This window comes from Grammomys surdaster, unplaced genomic scaffold, assembly GCF_004785775.1.
Source record: "Grammomys surdaster isolate TR1022 unplaced genomic scaffold, NIH_TR_1.0 362, whole genome shotgun sequence".
Classification (NCBI taxonomy): Eukaryota; Metazoa; Chordata; class Mammalia; order Rodentia; family Muridae; genus Grammomys; species Grammomys surdaster.
Window position 1 is genome coordinate 5,365,668 of NW_021604781.1, and position 23,925 is coordinate 5,389,592.

At 47.7% G+C, this 23,925-nt stretch overlaps 1 protein-coding gene and 1 pseudogene across 1 annotated transcript in view; both read left to right on the forward strand.

Moving 5' to 3' along the window:
* The window catches only part of LOC114631424, a 20,907-nt pseudogene extending 13,037 nt beyond the window's left edge, over nt 1–7,870 (forward strand).
* Nucleotides 7,871–11,897: 4,027 nt separating this feature from the next.
* The window catches only part of LOC114631385 (rho guanine nucleotide exchange factor 18), a 64,966-nt gene continuing 52,938 nt past the window's right edge, over nt 11,898–23,925 (forward strand). The window contains exon 1 of the mRNA XM_028779706.1: nt 11,898–12,008. The gene's annotated coding sequence lies outside the window, so the exon portion shown is untranslated. The remainder of the gene's footprint in view (nt 12,009–23,925) is intronic.

Sequence of the window (23,925 nt, forward strand, 5' to 3'; positions counted from 1 at the left end):
TCTCTCTCTCTCTCTCTCTCTCTCTCTCTCTCTCTCTCTCTCTCTCTGACCTGGAAACATCCCTGTGAGTTCACTCCTTCCTCTGTGTGCGTAAGACTATGGCCAAGTGGATACTAACCACTAAAGTTTCCATATCTGCTCTTCCCCCAGGCTCAGCCTTGATGCCTCCGCAGTGGACAAAGGGGCCTGTCTCCCTCGGACTCTGGCTAGCCTTGCTCTGAATCTGTCTGGAGATGGGCAGAAGACTTGGACCCAAAGATGCTTACCTGTCAGTGGGACACCTGCACCCTCAAGCAAGGTGGGTAGAACCTGTACCCACACGTGTGTGTGTGTGTGTGTGTGTGTGTGTGTGTGTGTGTGTGATACAATACCATGGAATGGGTGTGTAATAAAGAAAAGAGGTTTGTTTTAGTTCATGAATCTAGAAACATAAGGTCAAGAGAGGTGTTTGGTGATGAATTTCTTATTGGATGGTCCTTAGAGGTGCAGCAAATCACAAGGCAATGAATAAAGAGTGTTCATGTATCCATGTCTATCCCTTCAGTCTCTATCCTCTCTCTCCCTTTCTCTCCCTCTCCTCTCCTCTCCTCCCTCTCCCTCTCCCTCTCCCTCTCCCTCTCCCTCTCCCTCTCCCTCTCCCTCTCCCTTTCCCTTCCCTGCCTCTGTGTCTGTGTGTAAACATGTAGGGTGGGGAGAGAATGTGGAAACCAGAGGATGGCCTCTGATGTAATTTCTCAGTGTCATCCGCCTTCTTTTGAGACAGATTAAAACTTGTTAAGAAAGCTGGGTATGGGTATGATGCCATGTGCCTTTAATTTCAGCACTTGAGATGCAAAGTCAGGCAGATCTCTGTGAGTTCAAGGCCAGACTGGTCTACATAGTGAGTTCCAGAATAGCTAGGACTATATAAAGAGGCTCTATCTCAAAAAGAAGGGGGGGGAGGAAAGGAAAAGAAATGAAAGGAAGGGAAGGGAAGGGAAGGGAAGGGAAGGGAAGGGAAGGGAAGGGAAGGACATTGCCAAGTAGGCTAGCCAGCAAGCCCCAGGAGCCCACCCATCTCTACCACCCCCTCCCAGCACTGAGGTTATAAACATGTGCCACATGCCCAGACTTTTTTTTTTAACCTGTATCCTCATGGCACTTTATGGATTGAGCCGTCTCCACAGCCCTCTGTCCCTTCTGATAGATTTGCCTGGGACTAGAGAGATGGCTCAATCAGTAAAGCCCTTCTACATAAGTTTGGATCCCTAGCTCCAAGTAAAGGCTCAGCATGGTGATACAAGCTTTTAATCCTACCCAGGGGCAGTGGGGGGATAACGAGGGATCCCTGGAGCTCACTGGCCAGCTGACTCATCATGTGATGAGCGCCAGGCTCACTGACACTCAATGAGAGAGTCCATCTCAAAGATTAGAGTGAAGGACTAGTGAGAAGACTCAGCAGGTAAAGGCCCTTGCCACCAAACCAGATAACCTAAATTCAATCCCTCAGTCCAATGGCAGAAGGAGAGAATCAAGTTGTCCTCTGTGTCCTCTGACCTTCACATGTAAACAACACACACACACACAGAGAAGAATTAATTAATTAAAATTTAAATATAAGGTGTAGAGTGAGATAGACAGTGCTGACCTGTGGCCTCTGCACACATGACACATGTGCACATAGCCACACAAACACATAAATGCACTGTGCATACACATATACAATCTTTAAAGGTTGGATGGGCATGGTGAGGTAGAGAGGTAGAGTATAGCTCTCATACCAGCACTCAGGAGACAGACACAAAAAGATCTCTGTGATTTGAGATCAGCCTGGTCTACACAGTGAGTTGCAGGCAGCCAAGGCTACACGGTGAGACCCTGTCACTGAAAAAGATTCCAGTTGGGGGAACTCCAGCCTGAACATTAATGTAGGCTCCCCAAGCCACGTGCCTACATTCAGATGGTCAGATTTTCCACTCTTTTTAATACCTCACTATGGGGATTTAACTCCTACCTGAGTTTCAGATAAGATAAATCATAGACACATCTGACACTACCTCAGGGTCAAAGCATCTTCTCTAAGATGGGCATGTTCCCATCAAAGGAGAATCATGCGACTGGAGAGAGAGCACCATCGGGAAAGTATCTGTTTTACAAGCACAAGGCTGTGAGCTAGATCCCAAGAGCCTATGTATAAAAAGCCAGGTGTGGTGGGGCATGCTTGTAATCCTAGCTCTGGGGAGGCAGAGACATGGAGGATCTCTGGAACTCAACTGGCTGATCACCCTAGCCTATTTTACGAGTCTAGGTCAGTGAGGAGTCTTCACTAAAACAAAACTCGTAGGTTGTGCTTTGAGGAATGATTCCCACAGTTGTCTTCTGGCCTCTCCATGCAAACACACACAGGCGCATCTGCTAGTGTGTATGCACATGTGTACATACACATATCATACCAGAGACAGAGAGACAGAGACAAGACATGTTACCAGTGGGCTAGGGAAAAGGGAGCCTGTCCTCTTACACTGAAGCCCCAACCAGGCATAGAGGAGCCCTGCCTGAGGGGGGGCCTTGCAGTGAGAGGAAAACAGGTTGGGGTCTGCAACCAGGAAGAGTGAGGTTCAGACTTGTGATGGCAGCTGATACCTGGGGAATGCATGCTTGGGGGCTATAGCCTGTGGTCCCTGAACATGACCAATGGCTGTGGTGGAATTCCACAGCCTCAAATATAACTAGGGATTCTGGGAAAGGGTTACAGTCTGTGACTAAGTAGAGGAAGCCCCTGAGGTAGCTGGAATCTGGAACTGGGGGAGGAGGTATGACACTGGCTGTGTGTACCTGGGGTACACACGGACAGTCTGTAGCCCAGGTTACCCATCCTTTTCCCCCGACAGGAAAGTAGCAGCCCTGAGAAAAGGCTAAGATCCACATCAGTGCCGGTGTCCTGTGAGGAGATCAGCTGTCTGGAACTGTCCTCTGGCTCAGATGTGTTCACTCCGCCTGTACAAGGTAGCCAGGCCTGGGAAAGTCTTTCGGGCATACCAAGTGGCTGAAGCAGGGAAGAGCTCCATGAGTGGGTGCCCCAGCTGGGCCACAGGGAAGACAGGAGCTGATGGAGGAAGCACAGGGTCACTTGGCCAGGAGGTTGGCAATCCTGTGGGTACAGAAAGAGGTATTACCTCCGACGTCTGCCATCTACTCCTCTCTAGGATGCCTTTAGCTCTTCTCTGTCCCCTTTCTTTCTTCCCTGTGCCTCATCTTCTTCCTCCCTCCCTCCTTCCTTCAGTCCCCCTTCCCTTTCTCCCTCCTTCCTTCCTTCCCTCCCTTCCTCCCTTTGTCTTTCTCCTTCACTCCTTTAAAATTTTTTATAGCTGCTATTAATGTGTGTAACGGTAATTTTTGCTATACTGCTTTGTGCTCCCGACAGGTCACAAGTGCACACTCACCCAAGAGCTATCTGGATTTGCAAATGAAACATGCACACACGCACACATATCAGTTAATTTTTGACATGCCTTGACTAGTTCAAAGGCTGGACAGTTTTTTGTTTTGGGGGGTTGTTTGTTTTTTGGTTTTTCAAGACAGGGTTTCTCTGTGTAGCACTGGCTGTCCTGGAACTCACTCTGTAGACCAAGCTGGCCTCAAACTCAGAAATACACCTGCCTCTCCCTCTCAAGTGCTGAGATTAAAGATGTGTACCATCACCACTGCTTGGCCAAGGCTGGGCAGTTCTAATCCTCGCCACAGCTAGCACACACTTCCCTCCGGTACTCCTGGCCTAACACCCTCTAATTCTATATTTCATCTTTGTTGCCCTGGCTCCTGCTGGGCGGCCCCTAGTCTTTGCTGCCCAAGACGCTTCTGGGCAGCCCTTCTAAATTCCTTCTCACCTACATTTCGGATCATTTTCCTTCTGCAGCTCTAAATCCAGTCTGTCTCCCTCCGAATCATGGCGATTCTCCTCCTTCCTCTCTCTCAGTTCCTAGCCAGCACAAATCTAAAGGTCCCGCCTCAGTCTTTCTGCCCAACTATTGGCTCTTTATTGATCGATGAAAAACCAATCGGAGTCAAGAACCTTTAGCGTTTGTACACGCAGATTCCCGATTTTGTGGGCAGGATTAATTCAAGGCATTAGCACCAATCCCCAACAAATGTGTGTGGTGGCATAATGGAAGGGGCATGCACATGTCATAACATACATGTGGAGGTCAGAGGACAGGAGTTGGTTCTCTCCTCCTACTGTGTGGCTCCAGAGGATTGAACTTGCATCATCACCCTTGGGATCAAGCACCTCTACTTACTGAGCCATCTTCAACCTCCCTCCCATGCTCCTTTTCCTCTCTCTCCTTCCCTCCCCTCTTCTGGCTCTCTTTATTTCCTTCTTGGTCTCTGAATCTTTACTAAAGACCACACTTCTGTACTTCTGTACAGTCGTCATACAAATCCAACCTGCTATTTTGAATGGGTCTGAGCCTCCCTGGATTTCCTCAGTAAGAAGGTACTGTGAGCATAGCTCAGGAGTGTTCCTGGGAGAGCCTCCACATTTGCCCGGACACACTACAATGATGGTGCAGTCCCTGGTCTGAGGCATTCTGTCTCTCCTCCCTGAGAGACAGCTAGTGTTATACGTGAAGTTTCTGATCATTCATAGGCTGGAGGTGGGCAGGTGAAGGGCTGAATCCTTGCTCATTCCTGTGTCCCCTGTGCTGGGGGCTCCTTCTAGGCCTTGAACCCCCCGTGCTGGAGTGTTTGGAAAAGGACCATGTGGAGCCAGACCATGTGTGAGTGTCCCACAACAGACAGGAGCGCCCTAGGGAACCTGCTGGGGGAAGTGGGTAGAGAGTGGCCCGCAGCAGGCAGGAGTGCCAGCAGAGAGGCTAGAGGGAGGTGGTAGAGGCTGGGGCCAGGGGATGCAACGCTGCTGTTTGTAAGCAACCATGGCTGGGGTCAGGGCTTGTCTGATAGATACCCTACAACTACACAAACCAGGCATGTGGTCGTATCTACCTGTCATCCTACCACTCAGTAGGTGGAGGCAGGAAGAGTTCAAGGTCATCCTCAGCTAATTGTGAGTAGGAGGTTGGCCTGAAATACATGAGAACTTGTTTCAGAAAAAGGTTTGTCTTTTGATAGCTACCCACGCTAGCTCAATCTCGCTTAAACTCGCGTAATTGGGCCTCTCCCTCAAACAACCTTTGCCTAGGAGAAAGACGCCCAACCATCTTCAGGGCATCCAGTTAGAGTGTGCATGGGAGCTTGCGTCTGGCCACATAATCGTGGTTCATGTGTTTGTATCCCGTCCCTTCCTAGGTTGATTGTACAGCAAGTGCTCCAGGAGCTGAGGCAGTATCACGGGTAAGTGAGGAGGGAGCAGGCATAAAGAAGAGGACAGACATGTGGCAATTAAGGGGAAAATGCGGGGTACACACATTGGGAAAACAGAGGTAAGGGACAGGTGTCAGCATCTGTAGGGGAGTACACAGTTACAGGATCCAGTAGGAAGAAGAAGGGTGCTTATGCTGTGACAATACATGCCTGTTCACCTTAGTATTTAGGAGACTGACAAAGCAAGAAGGTTGTGAGTTTAAGGTTAGCCTGGGCTATGTAGTGAAACTCTGCCATAGAAGGAGGGATAGGAAAAAGGGAAGGAGGCAGAAGTTAAGAATACAATGAAGGGGGTAGAGGGAGGGGAGGAAGAAGAGAAGGAAAAAGAGGAGGAAGGAGAGATGGTTCTGAGGAGGGAGAGGGAGAGACAAAGAAAGGAAACCTAGTGGAGAACGAGACAAACAAGAGGTGTCTGTTTCCTGAGATCTGTTAGAAAACTTTCCTGACACGTGCATGTGGTTTGTCCAACGCACAGTACTGCTGCCCTCTGCTGGATAGCTGCTGTAGTGCCCCTGTGTGCAAGCCCACAGTCACTGGTGGGCCCTTAGACGGGGCCCCAGGGATGCACCTGTATCCTAAAGCTCTGGGGATGCAGAAATGAATACTGGTTGAGTTGTCTGAAGACCTACATGTCTGTCCCACTCTGCTCCTACAGGGCCCGTCAACGAGCTCACATGCCCATCAGCCCTGGAGGAGCCCACTCCAACCTCACCTGGTTTGAGTTCCTGTCTGAGTAAGCACAAGCTGCCACAGGTGGCTACAGTAGGGCCTTTATGCAAAGTCCCCTAAGAGCTGACTTCACCTAGATAGCAAAGGCTGAGACAGGATGATGACAGGTTCAAGGGCTGCCTGGGCTTTAGAGCAAGGGGAGGGAAAATGAAAGGAGAGAGAAAAGGAAACGGGGGGAAGAAGAGATGGGGAACTAGGAACCAAAGATGAGAATCACATTAGAGGGAAACATATTCCTGGAGCACCTTCTAGAGTTGCCTTAAAAGGACCTGAACATTTCCTGACCCGCTTCCTGCCGTCCAGGAGCGAGGATGGTGCATGCAAGAATGAGAAGCCCGACAAGAGCACCAGAGTGAAGCGCAGCCTGAGCTCCCTCCGCAGCAGGGTCACGAGGCAGAAGGAGAAGGTGAGGGGAGCTGAGCTGGAGCTTGGGGACGCGCTCTTCCTTTCCCTGCTCTGTAATGTACCCTTGACTCAGGAACCCTGGGGTCCAAGCCCAGACTATATAAACGAAGGCGGAGGGTATAAAAGGACCAGCCTCTCTGCAGGAGATATCCTAAGATCCATCATTTCTCATGCAGGGGAAGAGCCCAGCACATCTAAAAGATAAGATTCAGGATATTCCAGGGAAGCCGGAGTGTGTCAATGGGCACCAGCTGGTACGAGGAACCTTCTCGGGCCACTCCAGCTGTCTTCTGTGTGGCGAACCTTTGCTGAGCTCAGGTGAGTCCCAGCCCCATCCATCCACCCAAGGAGGGTGTCAGCCTTCTTCCTTCATGATGTCCCTCCATTCTCTGGTACATCCTGGCTCCATTTCACTCTCTCCAATGTGAGCAAGTGTGAGTAGTAACCTGGAAAGAACCAGAGGGACCGGTCAGTCACTGGAGACGGTGACTAAGCACTGGCCTTTGTAGAAATCCAGTAGGATCTGGATGCAGGCAAGGTATTTATCAGATGTGGTGACAAAATAGCTTTTATATCCTGGCTAAAGTCTCAGAAATGTGTTTTGTCATAGCACTGGGACCTGGCTGGCCAAGGTCAAGTTGTCTACAGGTGTCAAGTTTCCCCCCACCCCTTTCCCAGATTCTGGTAGCTCTCCAACCTCGTGACAGCATCATCCTACAATGTTCATGTGTGCACACTACAGTCCCGAACTCTCTTTTCTCTTTTTCCTTCTGTTGTATGTGTGCTTGTTCATGTGTGCACTTAATGTGCTCCTGTATGAACACCAAAGGACGACCTTGGCAGTGTTTTCTCATGTGCCATTCCATCATGTTTTATGTGTGATTTGTGTGCAGGCACATCCATGTACATGCACGCGCATGTGTCCACGTGCATGTGGAGGCTAGAGATTAACTCTGGGTATCTGCCTCTATCATTCTCCATGTCATTTTTTGAGACAAGGAACCTGGAATTTGCTCACTCAGCAACTGCCGGCAAGCCCCAGGGATCCTCCTATCTCTGACTCCTGGGATTATAAGCACTGTGGCTTCATGCTCGGTTTATTGTTTATTATTCTTCTGTGGCTTCTGGGGGATGGACCTTAGGTCCTCATGCTTTCAGGGAAAGTACGTTTTCTGACGTGTCTTCATGCCAGCCTCCAATCTCCTTTCCTTTAGGGACCCATCATCACCATGTTGGAGTAGAGGCTCAACATAGTCCATTATGAAGCTCATTGTGAGTTAAAACTGAGTAAATGTGCAAGGGCAAATATCCAAACAAGATCTTAATCTTTATTTCAGTTACATTTTACTTATTTTTATATCCTGTGTGAATATGTGTGTGGATATGGAGGCCGGTTCCCTTCTCCCATCCTGTGGGTTCAGGGGATAGATTCAGGTTATCAGTTCTTTACTGACCCACAGTCTTATTCTGCAATAAGGGAAGGTATGGGCTATAAAATATTGACAGGAGACAGCAACCCATAGTACAGAGTTTCCTCCCCGCCCTGGAGCTGTCCAAAACTGCTAGGCTAGCCTGGGCTGGGTTGAGCTGGGCTGGCATATGTCTGTACTTAGCAAACAGTCCTAGGTTACTGGAATCCCTGGAGAGAGAGGGGACTCTGATTGTCACTGGGGTTTAGAACATTTCCCTTTCGAAATCAAGCCCAATTTTGAGGAGAATTAAAGAGAAGGTGGTATGGTAGTTGCTTCTTAAAAGGCATGCGTGTAGTGCTGAAGACTTAGCTCAGGCGGCAGAGCATTTACCTAGTGTGCAGAAAGTTCTGGACTTCACCTTCAGCACAGGTGGTGCATGCCTGTGATCCCAGAATTCAGGAAGTGGAGGCAGGAGGATCAGAAGCTCAATACCATAGTAGGTTAGATAGTAAATTCAAGCCACAGGATCCTATCGTGTGTGTGTGTGTGTGTGTGTGTGTGTGTGTGTGTGTGTGTGTGTGAATGCACACATGTGCCCATGCATGTACACATTAGTAGCAAGAAGTCAAACTACAGAGTATTTACAAGCAAGACTCAGGCACGTTCAAGGTTCAACTGCAGGACATCAGCACTGTTGGCCTTTGAGGCCAATCAATCCTCCAAGAACAATGACCTTGACCCACTAGGCACTAACAGCACCTGCCTAGTCTAAAGTTGTGGCAAAATGTCTCCAAACATTGTCAAGTGTCTCTTGTTGTTGTGGGATGGCCCAAGGTGAGACCCGGTTATCTAAGACTATCAGAAGGCCCTAGGGAGTGCATAGACCTTGATGTAAGAACAACAGACCTGGAGACACCTGAATGGCAGGCTTTTCTTCACCACCCTCCCCCCACCTTTTTGTCAAAGTGTCATTTTGCTAATTCAGAGACTATAGGACATTCTGCCTGTGGCTACTGCTGCTTATTGTAATGGTGACTGGATGCAAGAGACAGAACACCTTGGGCCAGTATTCTACAGCTGAGCCACGCCCCAGCCCCTCATTGAGGGATTCTAGGTGCTCTGCCACGAAGACACACCTCCAGCCTGATTTTTACCCTTGGAGACAGAATGTCTTCTTTTGAGACAGGGTTTCTCTATGTAGCCCTGGCTGTCCTAGAACTTGCTTGTAGACCAGGCTAGCCTCAAACTCAGAGATCTGCCTGCCTCTGCCTCCCAAATGCTCAGATTAAAGGCGTGCGGCACCACTGCTTGGCAGCTGTCTTCACTTTTGAGTAGGTGTGATGTCATGATTTTCTTTTTTCTTCTCTCCTCTCCTCTCCTCCTCCTCCTCTTTTCCCTCTGCCCCTTGGGGTCTCCCCATCTCTCTCTCCCTCTTTCTCTCTCTCTCTCTCTCTCTCTCTCTCTCTCTCTCTCTCTCTCTCTCTCTCTCTCTCATAAAAGAGTCTCATATAGCCCAGGCCACCCTCAAATTTCAAACTTGCCATGTAGCCAAAGAAGACTGGAACTTCCAGTCCTTCTGGAATTATGGTCACATATCATCACATCCAGTTTATGTGGCACTGGGGCTGGAACCCAGAGCTTCCTGCATGCTAGGCAAGCCTTCTCCAAACTGAGCTGTGTCTCTATCCTCCCCTGTTGCATATATTGCCTGCTTGTAGCATTCAGGTGACCACGGTAGGGCTCAGTGGATTATAGCATGGTCTGCAAAGCTGGAGCTATTTTCTGGAGGGCTTTCGAGAGGCACATACTGGCTCAACCCTGAGCCAGATGATCCAGCAGTGAGCAGAGCAGACTGTTGGGTGTGACCTACCAGAGCTAGCTGACCAATCACCCACAACAAATATATCCATGAAGGATAACAGTTCCTACAACCTCTAATTTCCTGACTGCCACCTAGTGATCTGGAAGGTTGTGTGCAGATAGCAGGGAGGGGCAGCCTTGCTGTACTGAATATTTCCCTCCCCCCAACACTTGAAGAGCATCCTCCTCTATCTTTACAGCTTGAAGACATGTTCTCTTTCACAGATGAGGAAACAGGCTTAAAGAAAAGTTCCTCATTTGCCTGTCTACCTGTTTGTTTTGTTGGGGGCAGGCACACTTGCCAGAGCTCACATATGAAAGGTGGAGGATTTCTACCTTGAGCCAGTTCTTTCCCTGCATCATGTTTGGGTATCAAACTCAGATTGATTGATGACATGGCAGCAAGCCCCTTTACTCACTGAGCTATCTAGCTGTCCCAAGAATTTTGGTTTTGTTGTTTTGGAGACAGAGTCTCAGGTAACCTAGGCTGCCCTCAAACTGACTATGTAGCCAAGGATGCTTTAAGCTTCTTCATCTCCAGCTCCCACCTACCTAGAAATGGGACTACAGGTGCACACCACCATGAATGGTTTTTGTTTTATATGATGTTGGGAGTGGAAACCCAAGGCTTCTCAAACACCAGACAAACACTCCTAAAACATCTCAGCCCTCCAAAAAAATTTAAATATTTCTCTTTCTTAGTTTTTTGTTGTTCTTTGAGGAAAGGGGTTGTTTTGTTTTATATCGCTGTTTTAAATGTAGAGCCTTGCTATATCACAAACTCTTTTCAAACTCCTGGACTCATGTGACTCTTCTGTGTCCGCCATTTAAATAGCTAGGACTACATGTGTGCCCCTTTGCCAAGCTGGAAGTTATCTCAGGCTCGAGAGAAAGCTTAGTAGTCAAAAGCACTTGGTGCTCTTGCAGAGAACCCATGATAGGTTCCAGCACCCACATAGTGAGTGGCTTATAATCACCCATAACTCCAGTTCCAAGAAATCAAACACCTTCTTAGGGCCTCCTCAAGCATCAGGGATGCACATGGTACACATACACCCATGTAAGAAAACACACACACACACACAGAAAATAAAAAAATAAACATGAAAAAGAAAGTTCTTAAGTCAGGATTCAAACTTGGAACTGAAGCCATAGTTTCATCTCATTATTTAATTTTTCTACTTATTTTTTGTTATCTACTTTTTAGAATTTATTTATTCTATTTTATGCACATTGGTGTTTAGCCTACTTGTATGTTTGTGCCCTGCCTCCTGAGTGTTCAGACGGTCATTTGTGCTGTGCAGGGCATGACTTCCTATATGTTAGGCAAGTATTCTAGTGATTAAACTACATTCTCAGCCAAGGTCACACATATCACTAGCATATTACCTTTCCATCCCTGAATGACACCCCCTCCTATGCTGGGGGTTCGAGAGCGCTTGTATGTAATGGCATATGTATGTATGGAAGTCAAAGAATAACTTTGTGGTAACCATTCTCTCCTTACAAGATGTGGGTCCTTGTTATCACCTGAGGTCATCACGCTGGTGGCAATCACTTTAACTCACAGAGAGGTTTCTCTGCCATCCCACCTCCAATAGGGTCTTTGATATACTTCTCAGTGTTCAGCAGCTTGTTTGCAGATATCACATGCTTCCTAAGTGGGAGTGTCTGGTGTGTGTGTGTACGCGCCCGCGCGTGTATTTTACAATAGAGACAGTTTATTAAAGAACAAAAAGATACTCCTAAGCAAAGGACAGTGCTGAGGCTCAAAAGCTACCAGTAGGTGGTTCTCTGAGAAATCTGTTGTGCTTTTCACACCCTGTCCACTAGCTTTGAGGATGTTTGGTGTGACAGTTTTGCTCTCCGTTCTTTTCCCGTTTTTCCTATGTGTTTGTGCATGTGGCGGGTGCTTGTGTGTGTATACGTGGCTGTATGTGTGCGGGCACATGTGTGTATGAGTGTGTATACCTACGTGGACATGCATGTAGAGGGTTGAGGTTGAGAGAAGGACGGTCTCAGCCAAGTGCAAAGTTCCAAAGTCCCAGGTGCCTGAAGGAACCGCCTCTCGACGAGGCTCTGCCCCCTTCCGGGCCCCGCCCCCTCTGGGGACGGCCTACACATGCGCAGCTTGGTCTCGCACTGCACACCGCTTCCGGCTCCTAGGAGGCCGGGCGGAGGCTGCGAGAGCGACTCCGGAGCCAGCAGGGCGGAGAGCGGCCTGTGAGGGACCCCGCGGAGGTGAGGGGGCCGTGGCGATTTTCGTGGCGTAGGGGCCGGGGTCGCGGACTCTTTGCAAACTACCTGGTACACAACATACCTCCAAAGGTGCCTCAGGGCTGTGCACGCCTCCCGTACAGGTGACCGCTTCCATACAAGTGGGGCTCCAAGTGGAGAATGTGGGGGTGCAGTGATGCAGACCATACCCAGTCACCCTGTCCCTGCGCCGTGGACGCTGTAGCCACCTTTCTTGGAAAGGAGAGAGAAAAGCCACTCAACTGCATGCAGCTTTTTGCTCCTGGCTTGGGGCAAGGGCCAGGGTCAAGGGTGGAGTGTCCCCCACGGCAATCTCTTGCACCGCTTTCGGCCCTCCGGAAATCTTGACAACCCTTGCCTGCGAGCGTTTGGATGCAACATGGTGTGAACTGGGTGTGTTTTCGGTTTTTTGCTTTCTGGATTCCTTCTAGGCGGAAAATAAACAGGTGCGATTCAACTTTGATTGCTCCCAGGCAAATTGAGCGTTTTGTTGTTGCTGTCCTCTCCTTATCTTCTTTTAAAGAATTGCCTGTAGCTGGGTAAAAGAAGCGGCTGGCCAAGGAGGGGGTGGGGGGAATAGTTTCTCGAAGTTTTTACCCTCCGTCTTTGCTCAGGGCATTGGAACCTGGAGCTGACGTTCAAGGCCCCTTTACATTTCTTGCTGGGAGCGTGCACACAGCTTGATGAGTTGGGCGATTTGAAGATTGAAGGGGTTGAGTTTTGGCTTTTGGTTTGGGAGTTTTGTTTTGTTTTGCAGGTGTATGAATGAATGATTAGCCTTTGAACTGTGAGGAAAGAAATCTTAGTGTCACATCAGACCTGAGCTTCTGGTCCCAATTCTATCATATGGGCTGTGTAACATCACCAAGCCTCAGTGCCCTCGTTGTCAAAATGAGAGTAAGAACTTGGTGCGGGTTCAGTGAGGTAACCGGGGCAAGGGCTGTAGTGGATGTCTGGCATATGGTCGGTGCTCAGTGTTACGTAACCTATGAATATGGACCTGCTTCCAGACCCAGAGGATTGTTGTGTGTGAGTGGGTGCCGGAAGCCAGAGGACAGCTTTGTGGAGTAGATAATCTTTCTCCCTGAATGAGAGTTCTGGGATTCGAACTCACCTCACCAGGCTCGTACTACAAGTACTGTTTTTCACTGTGCTATCTCTGACCTCCAATCCTAGATTGTAGGTGGTGTGAGTCCACGAGAGTTGGGTGTCTTCCTTGTTTGGATTGGGTCAGGATCTAGACTTTTCCCTGTTTGCTACTCCTGTCGGTCCCCAAGCTCTTCTGGAGGGGAGGGACAATGGCTTCTTTAAAAAAAATTTAATCTTGGTAATATGTTTTGTTTTCTATCAGTTCATTTATTTATTTTTATTATTTTGAGGCTTGAACCCAGTTCCTTGCACATACTAGGAAAACTCTCACCAAGCCACCTCCCCCACCCTTATTATTTTCTGGAGGTCAGAACATTGTGATTCCAGCATAGCTAGAGTCTTAACCCTGTCCCAGGCTGGCCTTGAACCCCTCCTCCACGTCTCAAGGCCTGGGCCCTCTTTTTCAATGTCACAGGTCAGCGAGATCTAGAGGTTATGTGATTTCTTTCTTAAGTTCTTGGTGACTAGCCCAGGACTTTCTCTGTTGAGTGGCCCACGGCACTTTGTTGCATAGCTGGGTGTAATTTGCATTCTTGTCACACAGGAGCAATTTGGCCACTTGCACTGCCTACCACCCCAGGCACCCTGAGTAAGCAGCTGAGCCTCCCCGTGTTTATCTACTGCGAGTTTAACATAGTTCTGATCTTGTATCGAGGTCTCCTTCGGTTCTCCCTTCCTGGGTCATGTTTCTATTTCTTTCAACTCCATCTGTGACTTTTCAGCAATTTTCACCTCCTCCTGCTTTAAATTCTTTAATGCCCCAAATCTTGTCTAAAACCCGGCCCCTCTCATTCTTTTTTTCTTTTTTGTTAAAGCAAACACTTTCCCTGCTGAAAGGGACGGGGAGCCAGGCTACCTTGTGTAAAACCCTCTCACCAGGTGCAAGACAGTTCAGGGGAAGCTCTGGAGGGACCTGGAAGGATTGATTTATTAGGGGAGGAATGCTGCTAGCTGAGGGAGGAAAACTTTAAAACAGTGTCCACCCTGAGAGTGTGCTGGTCAGCCCTGCAGCCGCCTGTCTCTGTTTCTTTCTCATTCAAATCAAGTTGTGAGTAAACTGAATTCAGATGGTTTCTCTGCTGTTGTGAGTAAATAGAGTCCCTTCAATTCAGTAGAAAAGGTCCTTAGGCTCTCCTTGGAATGTGGCTCCTCTGGTGGCCTTTGTGGAGTACACAAAGCCCAAGTTCCCTCCCCAGCTCTGTAAGCCGGGGTGTGGTGGGCAAGCCTGTGACACAGCACCCAAGGGGTGGAGGCTAGATGGTCAGGGGGAGTTCAAGGGCTTCCTTGGTGCCAATGAGTTTGAGGCAATCCTGGGCACCATGAAACCCAGTCTGAAAAATTAACAACCAAACAATCAAAGTACTAATAGCAGCTACACTGACTTGCATCATATCTTGGGGGAAAAAAAGTGTTCTAAAGGTTCTGATGGAACACATTTAAAAAACACAATGGTTACATTTTCAGTATGTCAGTTTGGTTAGGATCAAATGTCCGCTTTTGTTGTCACTCTTTGAATGTGACAGTTTCATTGGGATATGAGTCACGTGCCATAAAATGACCTTAAAACTATACCGCCCAGTGATTTGATTTTTTTTTTTTAAATCATTCGGCAGATGTAGAGCAAAACCATTGAGCCTCTTTGGGTATCGGACCTTCCTTAGGCCGTCCAGAGACGTGTCAACTGAAGTTTGGGAGGGATGGGGACTTGTGAGCATGGCTCCGTTCTGCAGTGGTTGTCTAACAAATATAGGCTGTTTGTTCTATCCTCATAGCCAGAGGTGAAAGAAGGGCAGCTGGGATAATGGACGGTGGAGACCCTTCTATACGTACTGTAGAAATTTAGAATGGTATAGCTTGCTTTGGAAAAACTGATTCTGACAGTCCTGAGGTTAAACCTGGAATTAAGTGTCTATCCCAGAGAAGGGAATACAGAGCTCTATAAACATGTGTGGCAAGGCTGCAGGAAGGGCTGGGTGGTTACAGGTACTTGTGTAAGCATAAGAACCCGGGTGCAGGTACTAGCATCAGCCCTTGCACTTAAGAAAAGAAACAAGCAGAAGTCAGGAGTGTCGGTGCTTAGGCTAGCCTTTTATCCCAGCACTCTGGGGACAGGGGCATCGCTTGAGTCCTAGGCCTGCTGGGTCTGTATGGTGAATTCAGGGCCTACAAGGGTTACCTATGAGACACTGTGTCAAACAAATAAACAACAACAACAAAAAAAAACTATGTACTCTCACACCTCTTAACCCCAGTGTTGTGGGGGAGATGGAGATAGGGCCTGGACTTGGTGACTGCAGGTGAAGCCCCAGGTTTAATAAAAGACTCTGACTCAAGGAAATAAGAAAGTGTCAGAGTAGGACCCGCATCCTCCTCCTCCAGCTCCCCCTACACACACACACACACACACACACACACACAGGGGTGCCTGCACACACACAGGGGTTCCTGCACACACACAGGTGTGCACACACCACATACAAATACTTTTGGGGGTAGTCCTTGATTTCCAGTGGGATCACATCCTGATGAACCCCTCAGAAGTTGGGAGTGCATTTATTTAAAGCTGGGCCTATTCCTCACTAATACATGTTTTATTGACTGTGTAGATCCTTGCTTCTAGTTGTTAAATATGGATTACCTAGGTGGGAGTAAAGACAGGGAAGCTGGGAAGGGGGCTGTGAGATGAGAGAGGTACTAGAACACATAAGATACTGAAAGCGGGAAGGAGGGCAGAGATTTACCGGAAGTGAATATGAAACTATCATAAAGAAACCTGTTACTTTGTGAGCTATTTTTTCAAAGCTTTTACCTGCCTGTATATATGGTATATGAGTGTGTGTGAAGGCTCAGCAAATGACAGGGACAACTTGAGGAAACTGGTTCTCTCATTCTACCCTGTTAGTCCTGGGACTTGAAGTCTGGTTGCCAGGTTTGGCAGCAGGTCCCATTACCCTCTGAGCCATCTCTCCAGCCCTATAACTTTAAATAAATCAAGCCTGGTCTAGCGGCATAGGGGTACCTACCATTCCAACTACTTGAGAAGCTGAATCAGGAGAATCATAAATTCAAGACCTCCCTAGGCTACAGGGCGGGTTTAAGGTCACCTCGGGCAACCTAGTGAGACTCTGTCTCAAAAAGTAAGTGTAGGGCTCCAGGGGTTGTGGATACTTGGTACAGTGCCTGCCATATGGTCATGAGGGTCAAGAATCCTAGTGCCACCAAAAGAAAAATACACTGTAATACAATCTAGCAAGCAGCACACTATATTTAAAATTTTGTTCATGTAGTGTGTGTGTGTGTGTGTGTGTGTGTGTGTGTGTGTGTGTAGGGATGTGTCTGCTATGGCTCTCAGGTGGAGGTCAGAGGACAACTTTGTGGGGTCAGTTATCTCCTTTTGTCATGTAGGTCCCAGGAATCAAAGTAAGGTCACCAGGTTTGTACAGTTTTATCTACCAAACCATCTTACCAGCCTGATTTTACACACACACACACACACACACACACACACACACACACGGAGTTTCTGTTAGATGGATAACATATTAATTTGTACAGTCATAAAGTTGAGAAATCCTAAGACAAACCATTGCAAGTCAGAGTCCACAGATGTTCCTAGGGTTATTCATAAAAGCCCAGTATTGGAGATAAATGAGATGTCCATGCTGATCTGATGGATAAATAATATATAGCCTGTCCATATGATAAAATATTACTCAACAATGAAAAAAAAAAGCAAGCTGTGTTACACAAGTGAACTTGAAATGTCCAGAGCAGAGTGGGCTTTTCCCACGGACAACAGTGGGTCTGTGTGTGTCAGTGGCCGCAGACTGATAGCTAAGTAAGGTGGTAGCTTTCTCTTGGGTGTGATGAAAACATTTTAAAACTGGCAACTGGGTCCGTAAGATGGCTCATTGGATAAAGTTGCTCATTGCCAACCCTGATGACCTGAGTTTTTGTTCCGGAATAAAGAGAAGAAAGATCCAGCTATTACATGCTGTCCTCTGGCTTCCACACTCACACATGTACAGGCACAAACATGTTAATAAGTGTAAAACTGATGGCGGCCATGAATTGAAGACTGAGTGTATTGGGAGGAAGGGAACTAGGAACAGGTATGTGTACACGTGTGAACATGCACATGCATGCACGTGTGTGTCAGAGTCAGAAGATAGCCTGGATTATCAGTCCTCAGCCCTGGATCCCCTTTGAAGTATGGACCCTCCTTTGCTGCAGCATTCAACTGAAGTCTGTTGACACTCAGGATTCCTGCTCACCTCCTGCCTCACTGTAGGAACGCTAGGGTTACAGGTGTGCATTATTGGGTTGGGCTTGACTTGGGGATCAGAACTCAGAGCGTCACACTTGCACATCCTGCACTTCACCCTCTGAGCCATCTCCCCAGTCCTGCCTTGTTTTTTGACACTGGTCTGGAGTTCACAAGGTAGACTAGTTTGGCTGGCCAGCGCACCCCAGGAAATTCCCGTCTTAGCCTCCCTAGTACCAGAGAAGTGCCACAAACGTGCTGCCACACCCAGAGCTTCTGTGTGAATTCTAGAGTTAAACTCAGGTCCTCAGTGCTTGCTTGGAGAACACTTTACTCACTGAGACATCTCCCCAGCCCCATGGGATGGACTGCTAAAAACAATTTTTAGTTACATGTATTTATTTTATTTCTTGGGTCCACACATGCACTGCCCCAGTGTGTATATGGAAGTCACAGACAGCCAGCAGGAAGTTCTTTCCTTCTACCATGTCAGTTCCAAGGATCAAACTCAGGTCAGCAAGCTTGGCAGCTAGCGTCTTCACCCATTGAGACATCTTGCTGGCCCTGGGACAGAATTCTAAGGAAGCGTTTGAAACTAAGTAAGCCATAAGGATAAGGGATAGTGATCTTGAGAATGCTAAAGAAACATGGCTGAGCTAGGTATTGGGGCAGAGGAGTGTATCCTCTCACACTGAAGGATGAAACTGAACTGCTGAGGTCAGGATTAGCCTGGGCTAAAATCCCTGTGCATAGGAGTAAAGTCAGTTATACATTTAAGATAGTGCCCCACAGAAGAAAGTTACAAAGCTGGTCCAGTATGGCGAGGGTTGAGACAGAGACATGGGGGTACTACCTACATGGTATATCCCTGATGGGACAGGAAATCTTCCTTTGGAAAAAATTGCTGGGGTGAGCTTCAAGGTTCCTGATAGATAGCACAGTGTGGTTGAAGGCATTGGGTTGTTCATCAGCTCAGGCTGTCGGGCTCAGCAGCAAGCGCCTTCACCAGCTGAGCCATCTTGCTGGCCGGAAAGCATTAGTTTGTTTTTGTGTGTTCCTGTATGTAATGTGTGTACATGTTCTTATGCATGTGCACATATGTGTGCAGGTGCACATGCAAGTGTGGAGGCCAGAGGAGGACGCTGTTCTATCACTCTCTGCCTTACTCCTTTAAAATAGGGTCACTCACTATACCTGGACCTAGGCCCTAGGCATCCTCCTGTCTCAGCCTCCCACAGTGGCCAGGGTTACAGGCACACGTAGACATGTCCTGCTTTTTATATGGCTAACGGGAACTTGAACTTCGGTCTGGCACACCCGGCCTTCTCACTCACTGAGCTGTCTTCCAAGCCCTACCTGTTTTTGAAACAGGGTTTCTCACTGAACCTGGAGCATGTTGATTGAGTAAGGCTACCTGGACAGTCAGACCCAGGACTCCTCTGTCTCCACCCCTGGTCTAGGATGACAACTGGGTTTAGGTGGCTGTGGGGGATCTGGCCTCAGGTCCTTGTGCTTGCTGGACATAGCCACCAGGCTCCAGGGAATCTTCCTGTTTCTGTATCCCCAGCCCTGTAGTGGCTTTTAAAATGGGCCCCGGGAATCCAGTTCAGACCCTCATGCTTTCCCAGTTGAGACATTCCCCACTCCAGCTCCCCTGGCTTGTGCCCTCTCCCGGTGAGTGCTATGTCCAGTACTTCCCCGGCATTCTGAGGTTCAAGTAGTAGATTCAGACTCACTTAATCCAAGAAGGAAGAGATGATGAGAGTGTTGGACTCTTTAGAGTGCCAGGCTCTCTGGAGATGATTTACTGTAGAGAGTAACTGAGGCCCGACTAGGTGACTCATCAGGTAAAGGTGCTTGCTGCTAAGCCTGATGACTTTGGCACACATACCCCACTTCAAATGTAAAAGGATACAAAAGTAAAGCCTCTGTGGTGTTAGCATATGGGAGATAGAGACAGAAGAACCAAGAGTTTCAAGGGCCATCCTGTGCTACATGGGAACCTGCTTCAAAAGATTCATGGATAAACAGATACATTGTATCACAGTGTGTCAGATACTCATGTTTGTCCCTTTACAATCTTTCCAGCCCCCATGGATTCAGATATCACCTTAAAGGGGCTGGGAAATGACTCGGTGGTTGGAGTGTTTGCTGTTCAGGGGTGAGGACCAGAATTTGATCATCTTCAGACCCGGAACCCACATAAATGCAGGGTTGGCAGTACACCTGTGATTCTGCCTCAGAAAGCAGAGATAAGGGATCCCTAGAGCACACAGACTATGGAGAGACTAGCCATACTGGTGAGCCCTGGATTCTACTGGGAGACTCTGCCTCAGTAAATAATGAGGAAGAGTGATTGTGTATGACATCAGTCCCAGGCCTCCAGATGCTTGCTTGAACATGACACACACACACACCCTTGTACTGACACACATTCTCACACACACACCCATACACACGTGTGAAAATGGGAAAGGACAAGACGCTATCTCTTTAAAGACAAAGGTGGGGGGAAGAAAATGTCCCTCCCATTAGCCCCCCCCTACCAGGTTGCACCCTGACCTTGATACACAGGATATGTTAAAATATATTCAAGCTCACACTGTTTTACTTGTAAAAGGAATGTTAATGAAGGCCTTTGCAAAGTTCTAGAATTTTCCTGCCATAGGAATTAACTACTGATTTTACATTTTTTTAAAAAAATGAGTGCGTTTTTCCTTATTTATTCTGTATAGCAGGAAGGCTTGTGTGGAAGTCACATGACAACTTGCATGGCTCAGTTCCCACGTTCCACCATATGGGTCCTGGGCCTAGAGGATCGAACTCAAGTGGTCAGGCTTGGCAGCAGTCATCTTTACTCACTGAGCCTTCTTGCCAGCCCCCTCTTACATGAGTAGTTGGCTTTTTTTTTTTTAAAGTTAGAAGCTTCTTTAAAATTTTTTAAATTATTTTATGTGTATGAGTGTTTTACTTGGCACGTGTGTTCATGCACCATATTTGTGCCTGGTGCCTGTGGAGGTCAGAAGAGGGCATTGGCTACCCTGGAACTGGAATTATGGACAGTTGTGAGCCCCCATGTCTATGCTGATAATTGAACCCAGGTCCTCTGCATGAACAGTCAGTGTTTTTAGCCTCTAAGCTGTTACAGCTGGCCTCCTTAGGCTTGTAGGGGAGTTAAGGTGCCCAGAGAAGAAAATGCCTGCTCTCTGTTTGCAGGCTTAGGACTCTGAAGCTCAGGATGATTGCCCGTAGTTAATTTGCTCTGCATTTCCTTCATTCTAATCTCTTCTGCTGTCAAGCATAATAATGGGTGTTCCCTCACCTCTTGGTGATCCCTCCCTGGCACATTTTTTTGATGGTGGAATTGGCTGGCCCTCCCTTCCAGAACAAGCTAATTAGATACAGTAGAGGGACCAGCACTGCTCTGGTAAGACCCATGTGGCCCGCACAAGCTCAAGGCTGCTGAAATCTCAGTGTGGACAGGGGAGGGTCTCGTGAAGCCCCACCCCTAGCTGAGAAGTTATTGACAGTTGGTGGCTGCTGGGGGAAGGAGAGTTGGTGTTCTTCAGGGATGCGGTCCCTGAAAGCCCACCCGTGCTCCTGTCACCAGGTACATACCGGCAACAGTAAGTGTACTCCACGAGTTTTGTTTTTTTGGGGTGGTTTTGTTTTTTTTAAGCGCACAGGAAATTGGGAGGAGAAGATGGCGCTAGGGATAGAGGGGTTGAGATAGAGGGGAAGATGAATATGAGGCCTTGCTCCAGTAAGACTTCATTTACAAATTCAGACGTCTCACCCATGGATCTTTGTTGGTCGGTGTTTGTGCTAAGGGTGAATGGGGGTGGGGTGTGTTTGTGTACATGCATGTGTGCAAGCACACACATCCACACGCATGAAAGTGGAGCCTAGAGGCCATGTCAAGTGTCCTCCTCCATCACTCTCTGCTTCCTTTGGGTCCTGGAACGTAGAGCTCACTGGTTTGACTAGACTGGCTGATCAGTAAGCCCTCAGGATCCCTGCCTGTCTCCACCTCCCCAACGCTGGGGCGATAGGTGCATGCTCCCATAGCCTGGCTTTTTTTACAGCAAGTCCTCATGCTTGCCCAGCAAGCACTTTACTGCCCCAGCCACCTCCCTAGCCCCTAGACTTGACCTCTTGACACTTCTGTCTCTAGGCTGTATGGCTTTGTAAAGGCTGAGGTGTGAGGACCACAGATGAGGAGATAGGGGCAACTGGACGTGAGTGGTTCAGAATCTGAGTGATGGTGTGAGTCCACTCTTTACTCCAGAAATCCTTTTTCTGCTATGGTGCATGTTATCTAGGGCATGGGTTAACAAAGAGTTCAGGTACTACTGGGTTATTTATTTGTGGGTCGGGGGCATATGTGGAGGTTAAAGTACGATTTGAGGCAGTCAGTTCTCTCCCACCTCGACAATCCTGGGAACCAAACTCAGTTGATTGGACAGCAGCAAGGCCCTTTATAAGATGAGCCATCTTGCCAACCCTCCACCAGGCTAAAAACAATAACACCTTTAAGTTATTCTACTCCCTCGTCGGAAAGATTCACTTACCTTGGGCAAGTTCAGACCAGAGCATCCCTCCCATGGCAAATCTTTCTGGGATTTCCCTACCCTGACTCCATTTAATGTCTCTTTTTCCAGAAATGCAGTGAGTCAAAACACTCATTTCCAAAGTCATTAAAGAAAAGAGATTCCCCCCCAGAATGAGGGGCATTCTGTGTACACCAGTTCTTCCCTCTTCCTGCCCAGGACAGTCTGCTTTTCTATTCACTAAAAGGAAAAACAAACAAACAAACAAAAAAAAAAAAACAAAAAAAAACCTGTCCCCTTCAAGTATTTGTTCCCCTTCTGGCCACCTCTGTTGACATATATTCTTTATTTCACCAATAAAGCTTGGCTTTGTCCCTCCGTTTCAAGATTTATTTTTACTTTCACGTGACTATTTGCCTGAATGATGTCTATATGCCTTATCTATGTATTGCCAATGGAGGCCAGAAGGGAGAATCAGGTTCCTGAGCCTGGAGTTACAGGCGCTGTGAAGCACACGGTGTGAGTGCTGGGAACTGAGTCTGGGTCCTCAGAGGACAACCAGTGCTCTTAACTGTCCCACCTCTTTTGTTTTCAGTAGAGAGGCGGGGCTTGGAGCTTTTTGGTACTTAGTCACTGTCACTGAACATATCTATCTTCTGTAAGTAGCCACTGTCATTATTGCCAGACACTAACCTTGATTTTATTTTAAAATATTTTTATTGTATTGATTGATTGATTGATTGATTGGCTGATTGGCAATCAGAGGACAGCTTGCAAGCGTCCTTTCTCTCCGTCCACCACGTGGATCCTGAAGATGGAACTCAGGTTGCTGGGCTTGAAGGCAGCACCTTTACTCATTGGCCCTCTTACCACCCAGTTTTGATTTCTGAGTGACCAATTGAGTTGACATAACTTTTGTAAAAAGCTTGATATCCGGCATAATGTAAAACAGAAACCATGTTAGTGTTCATCTGTCATCCCGCCTCTCTGCAGGTAAGAACAGGAGGATCAGTTCATGTCATCCTCCACTACACAGTGAGTTTAAGGCTAGCCTGGGGTAGGTGAGGCTCTGTCTCAGAAACAAATAAAAACAAAACAGAAAACATTCCCAGAAGGTGGCTAGGGCTCAGGCTCATCCTAGGCTACACGAGAGAATTCAGGACCAACCTGAGCTTACATAGCCACTGACTTTAAAAGATATAAATAAATAAATACTCAGAAGAAAAGCAGCTATACTTCTGGGGGTGCCTACCTGAAGTGGGAGAGTTGTTTTGCTAGGACCTCCGTAATTCAACATCTAGGTTGCTTGTTTGATTTGATTCTTCTTATCATTTTATGAGTATGAGTATTGCTTGCCTGCATATATGTATGTGGACCAGAACAGGTTGCCAGGTTCCCTGGAGGTGGAGTTACAGAAAGTTGTAAGCCACCTTACAGGTGCTGGGAACCAAGGTCTAGTCCTCTACAAGAAGAGCAAGAGCTCCTAACCACTGAGCCATTGCCCTAGCCCCTGGTTTTTAAGTTGTTTTACACTTATTCATTAAGTGTGAGAGTGGTGAAGGAGAGAGCAAAAAAATGCATGTACATACATGGCACTTGTGTGAGAGTCAGACAACAACCTGGGAAGTTTTCTTCTACCATGTGGGTTCTGGAGATCAAACACTTCTTTAGACTCAGGAGCAGGTGCTGAGTTAAAGGTGTGCATGGCCACATCCAGCTTCTGTATGGGTAATGGAGATTTGAACTCAGGTCTTCATGCCTGCACAGCAAATGCAGTGACCCACTGAGACACTTCCCCAGCTCCTTACTGGTGGCTCTAACGAATGATGGTTGTAGTTCATCAACCTTGACTGATAGTTCTGGGACCACCCACTCCACCAGCGTGTAGCATCCACAGTTAACCGTGGTCATGGCTCCATCTGGGAGGCATTTGTTCATG